The 13,959-nt window shown below is 35.8% G+C and overlaps 1 protein-coding gene across 34 annotated transcripts in view; it reads right to left on the minus strand.

Moving 5' to 3' along the window:
• Positions 1 to 13,959, minus strand: part of TTLL5 (tubulin tyrosine ligase like 5) — a 409,941-nt gene that overhangs the window by 199,068 nt on the left and 196,914 nt on the right. The window lies entirely within an intron of this gene.

The raw sequence follows: 13,959 nt of genomic DNA on the forward strand, positions 1-13,959 counted from the left end.
TGTTTTGTTTTTCTTTTCCCCCCTCTTTTTTAATTACCTTTTGATGGTTCTCTTGAGTTCTGTGCTTGGACATCAAATTTTCTGTTCAGGTCTGGTCTTTTCTTTACAAATTCTTGGAACTCTTCTATTTTGTTGAATGACCATACTTTCCCCTGTAAGAATATAGTCAATTTTGCTGGGTAGTTGATTCTTGGTTGTAGACCTAGTTCTCTTGCTTTCCAGAATATCATATTCCATGCCTTTTGGTCCTTCAGTGTAGATGCAGCCAGATCCTGTGTTATCCTCACTATGGTTCCATGGTATCTGAATGGCTTTTTCTTGGCATCTTGTAATATTTTTTCTTTGGTCTGATAGTTCTTGAATTTGGCTATAACATTCCTGGGTGTTGTCAGTTGGGGATTAAGTACAGGAGGTGATCTGTGGATTCTTTCAATCTCCACTTTTCCCTCTTGTTCTAGAATATCGGGGAAGTTTTCTTAGATAATTTCCTGTAGTATTATGTCCAGGCTTTTTCTTTTGTCATGGTCTTCTGGTAGACCAATGATTCTTAAATTGTTTCTCCTCGAAAGATTTTCTAAATCCTCTGTTTTGTGAATGAGATGTTGCATATTTTCCTCAATTTTTTCATTCTTTTGACTTTGTTTTATAGTGTCCTGCTGCCTTGTGAGGTCACTTACTTCTAGTTGTTGTATTCTGGTTCTTAAAGACTAGATTTCATCCCTGGCTTTTTGGTCATCCTTCTCCTTCTGGTCTGATTTTCTTTGGAGCTCATCTTTCATCCTCTTTGCCTCATCTTTCATCTCCTTTGCCTCATTTTCAAGCTGGTTGATTTTGGCTTTCAAGATACTATTTTCTATTTCCAAATGGCTTATCTTAGTTTTTAAGTTATTTTCCCAATTGTCTTCAGCCTCTCTTAATTGTGTTTTGAATTGTATTTTGAGTTCTTCCAAAGCCTGTATCCAATTTGCTAGGATTTCTGATTTTTCCTTTGCTGATCCCTCCCCCTCTGTTTCATTCGCTGTACAGAAGCTGTCTATTGTAACTTCTTTCTTCTTTTTCTGTTGTTTGCCTATATATACCCCTTCTTTGTTCCCCGTATTTGTGCTCTTGCTCCTCTCACTTTTTTGGTTTTGGAGGTTTATGTCAGTCTCCCCTCTTGGAGCTTTGACAGAAGGCCTCTCCCTGCAGTCTATGGGGGTGGGGTGTTGTATTTTGAGCTTCCCTGTCCTCTGGAGGCTTTTGATTGGATTAAATTTAAGTCCAGAAGTCTATGAGGGATGGTTGTTAGAGTTTGGGCTTCTCTGACCTCTTAAGACTTTTGATGGGATTAAGTTCAGCTGGGTTGGACTGGATGTGCCCTGAGGCCAAAACATCCTGGAAGGTTGGAGCAATATGGAGGGTCTTTGCAGCTCTGTCCAGGCTTCCATCTCTACACTCCCTCTCCAGCTCCTTCCATGCTGTCTGTGTTCGATGCTCTGAGCTTGGCACAGCCCTGCCTGCAAGGTACACCCTCCAGATCAGTGCCTTTGCCTGCTCAGAGGTTCCTGCTGCCACTGGAGGCTTAGCACTCTAGGTGGGGGGAGGTGGGGAGGGGTCCTGGAACCTTCCTTCTGACTTCCTCTTAAACCCGAGTGTTCACGGATTCCGGCTTTTTGGGGGAGGGGGGCGTACCTTTTGAATTAAGTCCAACAGAAAAGTTCCCTGGCTCTGTCCTGTTTTTATGTTTGATTTTCAGTCTCCTAAGAGCAGTCAGTTTGTGATCAGTAAGGAAGGGTTTTCAGAGGTCTGAACTTCTGCTGCTTCTAAGCCGCCATCTCGACTCCGCCTCCCTCAAAGATGTTTTTAAGTGGATGTTTGGAGACTCAAAGTTAAAGCAAATGATTGTGTTGATGCAGACAAAGATTGATCTCATGGAAAAGCATTTTAATGAAAATCTTATAAATGGTATAAATAATGGTATTGATTTAAAAATGTGAATATACATGATGGTGCAAATGGAGAGGGAATTGATATAAAAGCTAAAGTTCCAAATAGGCTGGAAAGGGAAACAGAGGAATTAGATAAACATCCTGCTACTTTGTTTCTATTAAGGAATATGCCATTTATCTCACCCCATGGAGTTTTGCATCTAAAATCTCATAAGCAATTTTCTACTACAGAATTGGGTGCCATCAAGTATAGAACTCCTCGATTTTTCAATCAACCAAATAAGGTGATACAAGAATTTAAGAGAGATATTAGAATCTATGATCCAGATTATGAAGATTTCTTTTTACTCGTGGAGGAATTGTTTACAAAACACGAAAGGTAGCAATTCATAGAAGAGATATGGGACAATCCTCCATTGACATCATGGCCAGAGGACTTTGAGGAGTAAGATTTGAACTCAGCATCCAATTATAGAAATTTAAAGCAGGGAAGGGAATCAATTATTGAGGTCATGGAAAGGAATTCTCATCAACCAGATGCATGTTCTAAATTTGAAAAGGTGAAGCAGAAATTAGATGAGTCTCCAGCTAATTTTTTAGATCAGTTAACAGAAGCAGCAGAATTTCAATTAGGTTTAGATGTGCTTTCAGATGAAACAATTGCACACATTAAAAGATTATTTGTAAATAATACCTACTCTGTAGTGAAGAAATTTTTTTAATTTTTTAAAATAATTGTTAAACAATAAAATAAATAAAAGAATGGGAATTAATGAGTCTGAAAGACCTTAAGCGAAAGGCTACATAAGGGTATACTGCAAATAAAGATAAAAGTAATGAGGATACTATCATTGAGGAGTTAAGGAGACAATTAAAAGAGGCCAATGGAAGAGCAAAAGACAATGAAATAAAAGAGGTGAAACCTGTTGTAACATTGAGATTTGTGCAACCTAGGAATCAGTATGTGCCCAAGGAAAGGAAATATGGAGTTCAGAGATGTTTTCTATGCAATTGTGTTCTACATTTTGTGTGGACATTGTCGTTATAGGGAATAATTCTCCAAACAACTAAATAGAAGTAATGGTTACAATAATTCTCATAACAATGGGTAGAAACAGAATAATAATGGATAGAACAATAATGGGAATAAGTATCAAAGAAAAAATAATAGTTACTCTAATGCATGTTGTCAAGAATCTCAAGTATCAGATTTTAATGCAATGCAGGAATGTGTGAATTCAGGAGCAAGACCAAAATAAAGTCAAGTAGTTAGTGGTCACAAGGGATATCAGAACAAAAGGGCATGTTCATTATCAAGGTGTATCCAGAGTTCTCGAGAGTTGGAAAATGGATTTAAGGTTGATGGTATTGAATATAATTAGGATAAAGTTAATGAATCTGTAAATAATATAATTTAAACCAATGAAAATGTAATTAATGTTAATGAATGTGTAGAAAAAGAAAACGGATGTAAAAATAATTGAAAATTTTAATGATTTTAATGGAATGGAAATGGTAATGGAAAATGATGAAGAATGTGAAATGGATGAAGAAAATGTGATTATAAATGATAATAATGAAACTAAGGTAGAGGTTAAAGGTATCAATGAGACCAATGAGAGTAATGAGAATAGTGGCAAATTTGATGAAGGTGATAAAAGATGTAAAATCATGGTAACATCATGAAATTCAAGCAGATGTTTGAATGGACAGGAAATGACTGAGCTTTGTACTGATGTTACCATGTTAGCTCCAGTGTTGGACATAGTCCAACCACCAAATAGCATAGAACCACATGTATCTGTGACTATTAGAGACCAGATTTATGATCTGCTGGTTGATACTGGAGTGAGTAAATCAGTTTTGCAAAGTCTTCCAGAGAATTGTAAAGCTGTTGGTACAATGGAAAACCTCAAATAGTAGCAAAATTACAACCAAAAATGATTACTTTAGGTCCATTATCTGTGGAACATGCATTTCTTTGTATGCCAGAATGCCCAATAAATCTCTTGAGTAGAGATTTATTGTGTAAACTGAGGGTGATGATCCATTGTACTGAAACTGGTGATATTTCATTACATCTACCAAAAGAATCTCTGAAAGCCTTTCCATTGCTTTCCTTAGATTCAGTAAATACAGAGTATGACTTAGGTCCAGTTTATCCAATACCTGAGGATATTCTTAAGGATCTTTGGTTGAAAGCTTCTAAAGATGTGTGTTTATTGAAATCAGCTACTCTACTCATGGTGAGGTCTAAGGGAGGACCAGTTCCTTGTGTACCTGATTATCCCTTGACTAAAGAAGCAATTAAGGGATTAAGACCAATTATAGAATCCCTAATCCAACAAGGGATCATAATACCTTGCTTCTCAGAATTTAATACATCTATTCTTCCTATTAAAAAGCCAAAATTAGATGAGAATAGAAAACCTGTATTTTGTTTTATTCAGGATTTAAGAGCTGTCAATGATTATGTAATCAAAATTCATCCTGTTGTACCAAGCCCAGATGCTATAATTTCTTCCATTCCAAGTCAGGCAAAATATTTCACTGTGGTAGATTTATGCTCAGCTTTTTTCTCAATTCCAATTCATGAAATTCTCAAAAGATCTTTGCTTTTACATGGGAAAAGACATAGATGGCCTGGACTAATTTACCTCAAAGGTTCACGGATTCACCTAGCCAATTTTCACAACTTCTAAATAGAGATCTTAAAAGTATACAATTCTAGGAGAGTAAATTGGTGCATTTTGCGGACGATATCCTCTTTGCGTCCCCAAATGCTATGTCTTATAAATAGCAAGATTCTCTTGATAGAATTATATAAGCATGGGCATAAGATCTCCAAATCAAAATTACAGTGGGTTCTGCCTAGAGCACAATATCTAGGTTTTTGTATTATCACAGGGTTCAAGAAGTATTATACAAAAAATAGTTGATATACAAAAACTGTCTGCTCCAAAGACAAAAAAGCAGTTTATAGCTGTTCTTGGAACAACTGGGTTCTGTAGATAGTGGATACCTGGTTACAATGAAATAACAAAATGTCTTACAGATTTGACCAGGAACACAGAATCTGAACCTCTGAAACTTAAGTCTGAACATCTGCAAGCCTTAGCTAAGCTTAAGGAAGCTATTTTATCAACACCTGTTTTGGGTATCCCAGACTATTAAAAACCATTCCAATTGCTTGTAAATGAAACCAAGGGAATTGTTTCTGGGGTACTGACAGACTTTCGAACAAAGTTATCATCCTATTTGGATATTATAGCTGTCAGCTTGATCCAAAAGCTGCAGGTACTGTACCTTGTCTAAGAGTGGTGTTGCTGCTACTGTGTTAGTCCAGAAGTCAGCAAATTTAGTTTGGGATTTCCATTGACTGTATACTGTTCACATGAAATAGAAGCACTAATGAGGAAATTTTGTACTCAAGATTATTTATTTAGATCAAAGAATTTCTAAGTATTGAAATTATTCTCCTGGGTAGTGAGAACATCCAGTTGAGGAGGTATAGTGTATTCAATCTAGCTACACTTAGTCTTCCTGATTTCCTGAAGAATGGTGAACCATTGCATGGATGTGTGGAAGTAGTAGATTTAGTGGATATGCCTAGGATGGATTTGAAAGATACTCCTATTGAAAATCCAGACTTGGTATTATTCACTGATGGTTCTTCATATTTGTGTAATGGAATTCGTTGTACTGGTGCTGCAGAACTTGAGACACTGTGGTATGGCTCATTAACTGGAAATCTGAGTGCTCAAAGTGTGGAATGAGTATTATTGAAGCAAGCCTTTCTTCTAGCTGATAGTAAAAGTGCAAATATCTATACAGACCCTCAGTATGCTTTTTCAGTATGTCATGCAACAGGAAAGATCTGGAAAGAGTGAGGTTTTATTATTGTATCAGGAAAATCAATTGCACAAGCAGAAATAATAACTGAGTTGTTGGATGCTATCCAGAAACCAAAACAGCTAGTGGTAATTCATTGCAGAAGTCATACTTGTGATAGAGACTCAGTTTCTAAAGGAAATCATAGAGCTGATATAACTGCTCCACTGTATGTTATGAATCTGTCAATTATTGAGTCTGATGATTTACAAAAACTTATGTAGACTCAGAGATTCAAACATGGAAGGAAAAGTTTGGAGCTAGAAAAGAACATGGTATATGGGTTGCAGACACTGGAAAACTGCTATTACCAAAAGATTTTTATACCTTTTTTTGTCAAGTCATTCACACAAAAGGTCATTTTGGTATTCAAGCTGTTGTGGATTCTGTTAAGAGACAATGGGTAGCACTAGAAATAAGCACAGTAGTCAAAAATTCAATCAAGGTGCATTCAGAAAGAAAGGTTTAAGTACTAGATCTTTGGCATATGGTTCATTCAAGAGTTTGCAAATTGATTATATAAGTATTCCAAAAGCTGGAAGATACAAGTTTTGTCTTGTAATTGTTGGTAAATTAACAAAGTGGCCTGAAGTCTTTCCATTTTATACAAATACAGCTAGCTTTGTGGTGAAAATGTTGCTTAGAGAAATTGTTCCTATATTTGGTGTTCCAATTACCATAGATTCTGATAGAGGATCTCATTTTACACAAGATATTCTGAAAAAGTCTATGAAAATCTAGGAATAACATCTAAGTATCATGTTCCTTATCATCCACAAAGTTTAGGACAAGTGGAACATTTGAGCAGGGAACTCAAGACCTATGGTGGGGAAAATTTGTGCTGAAACTCATCTAAAATGGCCAGATATTCTTTCCATAGTTTTGTTTTTCCTATGTAAAAGACCAAGAACAGATTTGCATGTACCATCTTATGAAATGAATGTTCTTCGGGCATGCTCCATTGCAAGCAAAAACTTGTAAGTCTGTCTATACATCTCTCTTAGGGAGAAATTGTGAAATTGCTTCATACTTAAGTGCTTTACAACAAAGGCTTAGAGAACTGCATGACATGGGAGTATTGATTCAATCTGGTCCATTGGATTATTCTCTCCACAATTTTCAACCAGGTGATATGGTATAAGTAAAAAAATTTGCCAAAATATCAGCTACACAAGAGAGTCAGGTTAGTTCTTTTTTTGTATTAGTTTTTTTATTGTATTAGTTTCACCATCATCAGTGAAAAAATTAGGAAGAGATTCTTAGTATCACTGTTCTTGTGTAAAATTAGCTCATGGAATTGATAATGAAAATGTAGAAATTGAAGAAGAAGAAGAAGAGTTAGTGGAAAGCTGAGATTTCATCAGTCAAATAGAGCCTATAGTCAAACAGATCAATAAGGAGAGAACCATTCCAGTGGAAGAGGACATTCCAGTGGAAGAAGTCATTTGGATGGAAGAGGATTGATATTGAAGTGGAGGATTTGGGGAAATTGATGGACATTGTGCAAAGACTGAAAGATTTCTAGCTAATAAGCAGTTAAAAATTTTAAAGAAAATTTTCAATGAAGAGGATCAAGTGAATGATGGACTAATGTTTCTAAGGATTTGGGTAATGTATAATGTAACAGCATATTTTCATTAAGCATTCAACAGTACATATTACTGCTATGGATTTTGGAGGGGAAGAGATTTCTTCAAACAAGATAAGAAGATGGAAAATTTGAAGTTTTGGTAGGTATATTGTATGCAACAGTAACATAACATAGCATAACATAACAACATAGCATAAATAATAATACAACATAAACATAAACATAAAAACATGAACATGATTAGGATATATTGGTTCAAGTAGTGAATCAATGAACAGGTAATTATTAATGTTATAATTAGTTATAAAATGGCTAATTATTAACAATGAATAGTCATTTAGTTTAGATTTTAGATAGTATAGAATTGTAATAGTAGATAGGGTTAATTTTAGGAAATTCTATTTTATTAATATAAGACTGCAGTTAGATTAGAATTTAGCATTGATAAGTTAGGGTACTGAATTACATTACAACATCCATTGTAACATACATAACAACATGAATTACATATAACATACAATATAAAACACAGTACACATTACATATCATATAAATATATAAATAGCATGTGTTATAGTTAGGGTTAAATTATATTCTAGTGTATGCATATGTATACATGGAACATGCATGTAAATACCAGGTACATACATACATACATGGCATGTATATATTATTTTGTGTATGCATCATATGTATACATTTATATGTGTAAAATTATGTGTGTAGTTAATATGATACTAATTAAGTTTTTACATAGGATAGATACACAGTTCTATGGAAAAGTTCAGTTTGCAGTAATAAGAATAAGGTTTTAATTTAGAATAAGATTGTGTTAAGTTTCTCATTCATTGTAATCAAAGCCTTTGACTAAATAACTCTCCTAATTTAATTTCTTAATATTTTCCTAAAGAGGGAATGGGAGGAAGGTAGACGTGCCTCCACTTATGAAATAGCCTGTAAAGGGAAGATAAAATGAGATGAAGTATGAGGAAAGCACTTTGAAAAAGTATAAAGTATTATACAAATACAAAAGAGGTAGCATTGGAGGTACCATAAGGTAGTAGATGTCACTAAGCAGGACTTATAGTGAAAAAAATCTGGGTTCTAATCCCACCTCTAACAATTAGCATTTAACAATTATGAGATCCAGTCTCTTGATTTGTGGGAATAACATAACCACTAATATCTATTCCACAGGGTTGTTGTGAAACTTAATTAAGACAAATAATAAAACAGCTGGAGGAATTCCATGTGAACTGGAATGACCTCCAGGAATTGATGCAGAGTGAAAGGAGCAGAACCAGGAGAACATTATACAAAGAGACTGATACACTGTGGTACAATAGAACATAATGGATTTCTCTACAAGTAGCAATGCAGTGATCCAGGACAATTCTGAAGGACTTATGATAAAGAACACTCTCCACATTCAGAGGAAGATATGTCGGAGTAGAAACAAAAAGAAAACCAACTGTTTGATCACATGGGTCAATGGGGATGTGTTTGGGGTTATAAACCCAAATGATCACCCTACTGCAAATATCAATAATATGGAAAATAGGTACTGACCAATGATACATGTAAAACTCAGTGGAATTGTGTGTCAGGGGAGGGGAGGGAAAGAACTTGATTTTTGTAATCCTAGAAAAATTCTCTAAATTAATCAATTAAATAAAAATTTTTAAAAATAAAAAAAAACAAATAATAAAACAAAACTTATAGTGCTATGCAAATGCAATCCATCATTATTACTACTTCCTTTATTCAAGATTATCAAGAAATAAGTTATTCCCTGTAAGTTTTCCAGACAACTAAGGTTCTATCCCATTTGCTTTTCTAATTTTCTGCTTGTAATCCTCTAAGTCAGTGGTCCCCAAACTACAGTCTGCGGGCCACATACGACCTCCTGACGCCATTTATCCAACCCCCACAACATTTCCGGAAGGGGCACCTCTTTCTTTGGTGGTCAGTGAGAGGAACACAGGATGTATCCATATTTTGTGCTCCTGGAGTACCGTATGTGGTGGCGCCACCAAGTGTGGTAGTACTCACGTACAGTATTACTTCCGGTGACATAATCCTTTGCATGGTGCCTTGTTCTGAGAGTAACTGAATGAGAACGAGGCGCCATACAAAGGATTATGTGGCTGCACAATGGAAGATGTCAGCATGGTGAGTGGCAATGTGAGGGAGGGGATTCCACACTGTGAATACTGCTGCCTGGTATAGTGGTGGCGGTGATGGGTCTGTACAAGGTGTGACAGGCACATTACAGCCAGTGCTTTAGCCTCAGCTATCTCAGACAGTTGTATACAGTGTCACAAGCCCAGTACCACCTCCAGTACTGTATACAGGCATTGGATAGCGGTGATCTGGCCTGTGACATCATAGGTGGGCCTCTACTGTGAGAAGCCCATCATTACCACTGGGTGTTTTATAAGACACCCCCTGTTTTGGGGGGGTCAAATTAATATAAGACAGTGTCTTATTTTCAGAGAAACACGATAATATAATGGCCCAAATACTCCCTCAGATGCACAACATAATGGCCCCCAGTGGGGGCCATTGTACTGTGTAGTAATTTGGGGAGAGACTTTTGGGCCATTATGTTGTGCATCTGGAGGAGTATGGTTGCCATTGTACTATGTGGGGGAAATGAGGCATGTGTTTTTCATATTACAGCCTATAATTATAGATCCATAAATACGACCGCAAGAGGACATACACTAGTGTCATGCCTTCTTTTTTCTGTTGTGGAATCTAATCGCATGGGTAAAACCCATGATCATAGTATGGTTCACACAGGGTAGTGTGAACTGGAAAGGTGGTGGAGGAACTGGCTCTGTAATCATGCCAGTTCCCTCACCACACCAGTGTAAGCCTGAGGTAAAAGTGGAGTTCCATCAATATGGCCACTGGTGAGGTTGAAATGATGTGGACTGGTAAGGCTGCATTGATGTGCACAGATCAGACTTCATTGATGGGCAGTGCAGTCTGTATGCCTCTGTGTGGGCAAAATTATTGTTGGTATATTGTTTTTGTAGGGCTGTGTATATATCTACATATATCTATATCTATATCTATTGGTATTTTATTAATAGCAACTTGGAATCCCTAGGAAACAATGACATCAAGAAAGAGAAAAATTGATTCAAAGTGTAGGATATTCAAAGAACAGTGGACTTTTGATTACTTTTTCATGCAGTACAAGGAAAGAACTATGTGTTTGATATGCCAGAATATAGTGTCTATGTTCAAAGAATACAATTTGCATCAACACTATGAAACTCAACATAAAGATAAATATGATTGTCTAGTTGGAGATGTGAGAAAAGATAAAATATTAAAACTTATAAATACATTGATAACTCAGCAAAATACTTTTGTGAAACAGAGGAAGTTAAATATTTCATCACTATGAGCAAGTTTTCAAGTTGCCAAGCTAATAGCGTACACATTTGTGGAGGGAGAATTTGTTAAAGACCGCCTTCTTTCTGTTGCCAAAGAGATGTGTCCAGAAAAGGCAGACTTATTTAGTACAGTTAGTCTTTCAGGATCTACAATTACACGAAGGACTGAAGAAATGGGAGACAATTTGCATCAGCATTTGCAAAACTCTGATAGTAAACTTTCCTATTTTTCCTTGGCACTTGATGAGAGCAATGATGTTCCTGATTCTGCACAACTTCTAATTTTTATTTGTGGGACAAATGACAATTTCAAAGTCACAGAAGAGCTTGCTGCACTGCAAAGCATCAAAGGAACAACTACAGGAGAGGATATCTATGAAAAGGTTTCCCAAACTGTGAAGGATTTGGAGCTGGACTGGGTTAACTAGCCAGTATGACAACTGATGGTGCTCCTAGCATGGTGGGGTCTAAGAAAGGAGTAATTGCTTGCATTAACCAAGAGATGGACAAACATTACCATTACAAGTTCTGCTATGTAGTAAATCACTGAAGTGTGACTCTGTTATGAAAATTGTGTTATCTTGTGTTAACTTCATTAGAGCCAATACACTAAATCACAGACAATTCCAGGAATTTCTGTCTGAGCTAAATGTTGCTTATTAAGATGTTCTGTACCACACAGAAGTCTCTTGGCTGAGTTGAGGGAGAGTTTTGAGATATTTCTATGACTTACTTCCATAGATTACAGCTTTTAAGCTTTCAAAAAACAAAGAAGTACCAGAGCTCAATGATGCAGAATAGAAATGGCACCTTGCCTTTCTGACAGATGTAACAGAGCTACTCAATAGTTTCAATGTGCAACTTCAAGGAAAAGGGAAGCTCATCTGTGATACGCAATCACATGTGGAAGCATTTGAAGTAAAATTAGGCCTTTTTATCAAACAAGTGAAGGAGGAAAATTTCTGCCATCTCCCCTTAACTCAAAATCTGTTAGCGGAAAAACCCTTGATTGCATTCCCAAAAGAAACATGTGTGGATTCACTGGAAAAGTTGCAAAAGTAGTTCCAATTCAGATTTAAAGAGCTTCATCTCCATGAACAGGACATACAGTTTTTTCAAAACCCATTTTCTATTGACATTGAAAATGTGGGTACAACTTACCAAATGGAACTGATAGAACTGCAGAATTGTGACTCTCTGAAAGATGCATTCAAGTCAAGCAGCTTGCCTAATTTTTATACATTTCTTCCCATTGAGACATATCCTAATCTCAGGAACCATGCACTCAAAATGGCAACCATCTTTGGCAGCACTTATGTCTGTGACAGACTTTTTTCAGAATGAAACATCTGAAATCTCCAACCAGATCTAGACTAACTGATGCACGCTTGTATCACCTGTTATGGCTAGCTATTATATAGTAGCTATTATCCTCAAAGAACTTGCATGAAACAAAAACAACAAAATAATTTAGTGAGACTCACATCAGAAGGCTTTGTGCAAAAAGCTGAAAATTAGCAAAAATAGTTAAATCTACCAATCAAAACTGGACATTGACCATCTCATTAGCCAAAAGCAGGCCCATAGTACCCTTTGAAATACTGGTCAGTTTATTGATTTAAATTTACTTGTTCTTTATTTTAAATATTGTATTTGTTCCTGTTTTGTTTTTTAACTTTAAAATAAGATATGTGCATTGAGCATAGGGATTTGTTCACAGATTTTTTTTTTATAGTCTGGCCCTCCAATAGTCTGAGGGACAGTGAATTGGCTCCCTGTGTAAAAAGTTTAGAAACTCCTGCTCTAAGTACCAAGAAGCCAAATAATCAAACTTGCTAAGGCAGAGTCTTAAGAGTCAACTCTCAAAAAAGTCCTAAAGGGTTTCTGAGCAATGTGCAGATAAAGATACAGTACCAAGATGAGACTGGCCTCTGTTTGAGTGGCCTAGAGCTCTATTTGGCTTCCTTATTGTCTTTGGTTATATTATGGATATAATAAAGCATCCTTAAGATGAGTGGGATAATACTATATTGCTCTCATTGTTATGTGAATATAAAGAAGACAAAAAACTCCTGAGATTGGATCCTGTCTCAGAAACACAACTTGAGTAATCATTTTGGAAGCACCAGGATGTGGAAGTATCAGAGTAAACTCAAGGATTTCTCTTGATAGAAGTGAATTTCTGGAAGGTAATGACTTAACTGCCCAAGTAACTTGTAACAAAGAGTAAGTGAAGATTCCATTCACTTCCTAGCAATCAACACTGAATCCATTCAGTTGGTAAATGGAAAACATTTACTTATTTTGATGTAAAATCAGTCAGGAATATGATTCTTTCTCCAGAAACAGATGATTGTAAATCCTAAATAGTTTTATGTATTTATGTGTATGTGAAGGCTAAATAGTTTTATGTATTTATCTGACAATATATCTCTGAAAGAAACTAAATTTAGAACTTTACTATTTACTTCAGTAGTTATTCTTCAACCAAGAATTAGTAATTTCTTCTGTTTCTCTAAGATTAACATGACAAAATTTCCTGCCTTGTTTCAATAACCATTCTAGCATCATTGAACATTTCAGGTTTTCTAAGTGTCAGTAAACAAGGACAAGAATTTTGCTAAAATGTTTTTGTTTGATGTGCTTAACCTTTTTATCATTACAGCTAAATTTGTGTCCATAGAATGAGTTACAATATCATACAGGGGATACTGAGTGCTATTATGAAAATGATGTTTTAGTGATGAAAGTGATATAGTTTATTCTCAAATGGTTGAGATTTTTTGCTCACTAGGATTTAGATGATTGGGAGTCAACTAAAGGGCCATTTTGATTGGTAGATTTAACTATTTTTGCTAATTTTCAGCTTTTTGCACAAAGCCTTCTGGTGTGAGTCTCACTCAATTATTTTGTTGTTTTTGTTTCATGCAAGTTCTTTGAGGATAATAGCTACTTCTGTTTTTATATCCACAGGGCATAACATATTACATGACATACAGTAGGTGCTTATAAAATACTTGCTGACAGTTTGAAATGAACTGGCTTTGATACCTATTGGCAGAGATGTACAGACAATATTATAATAATGATGGCTTAACTGGTTGAGTCAAGATAGAGATTAAATGTGGGGATCTGCAAT

The sequence above is a fragment of the Monodelphis domestica genome, chromosome 1 (genome assembly GCF_027887165.1).
Source record: "Monodelphis domestica isolate mMonDom1 chromosome 1, mMonDom1.pri, whole genome shotgun sequence".
Lineage (NCBI taxonomy): Eukaryota > Metazoa > Chordata > Mammalia > Didelphimorphia > Didelphidae > Monodelphis > Monodelphis domestica.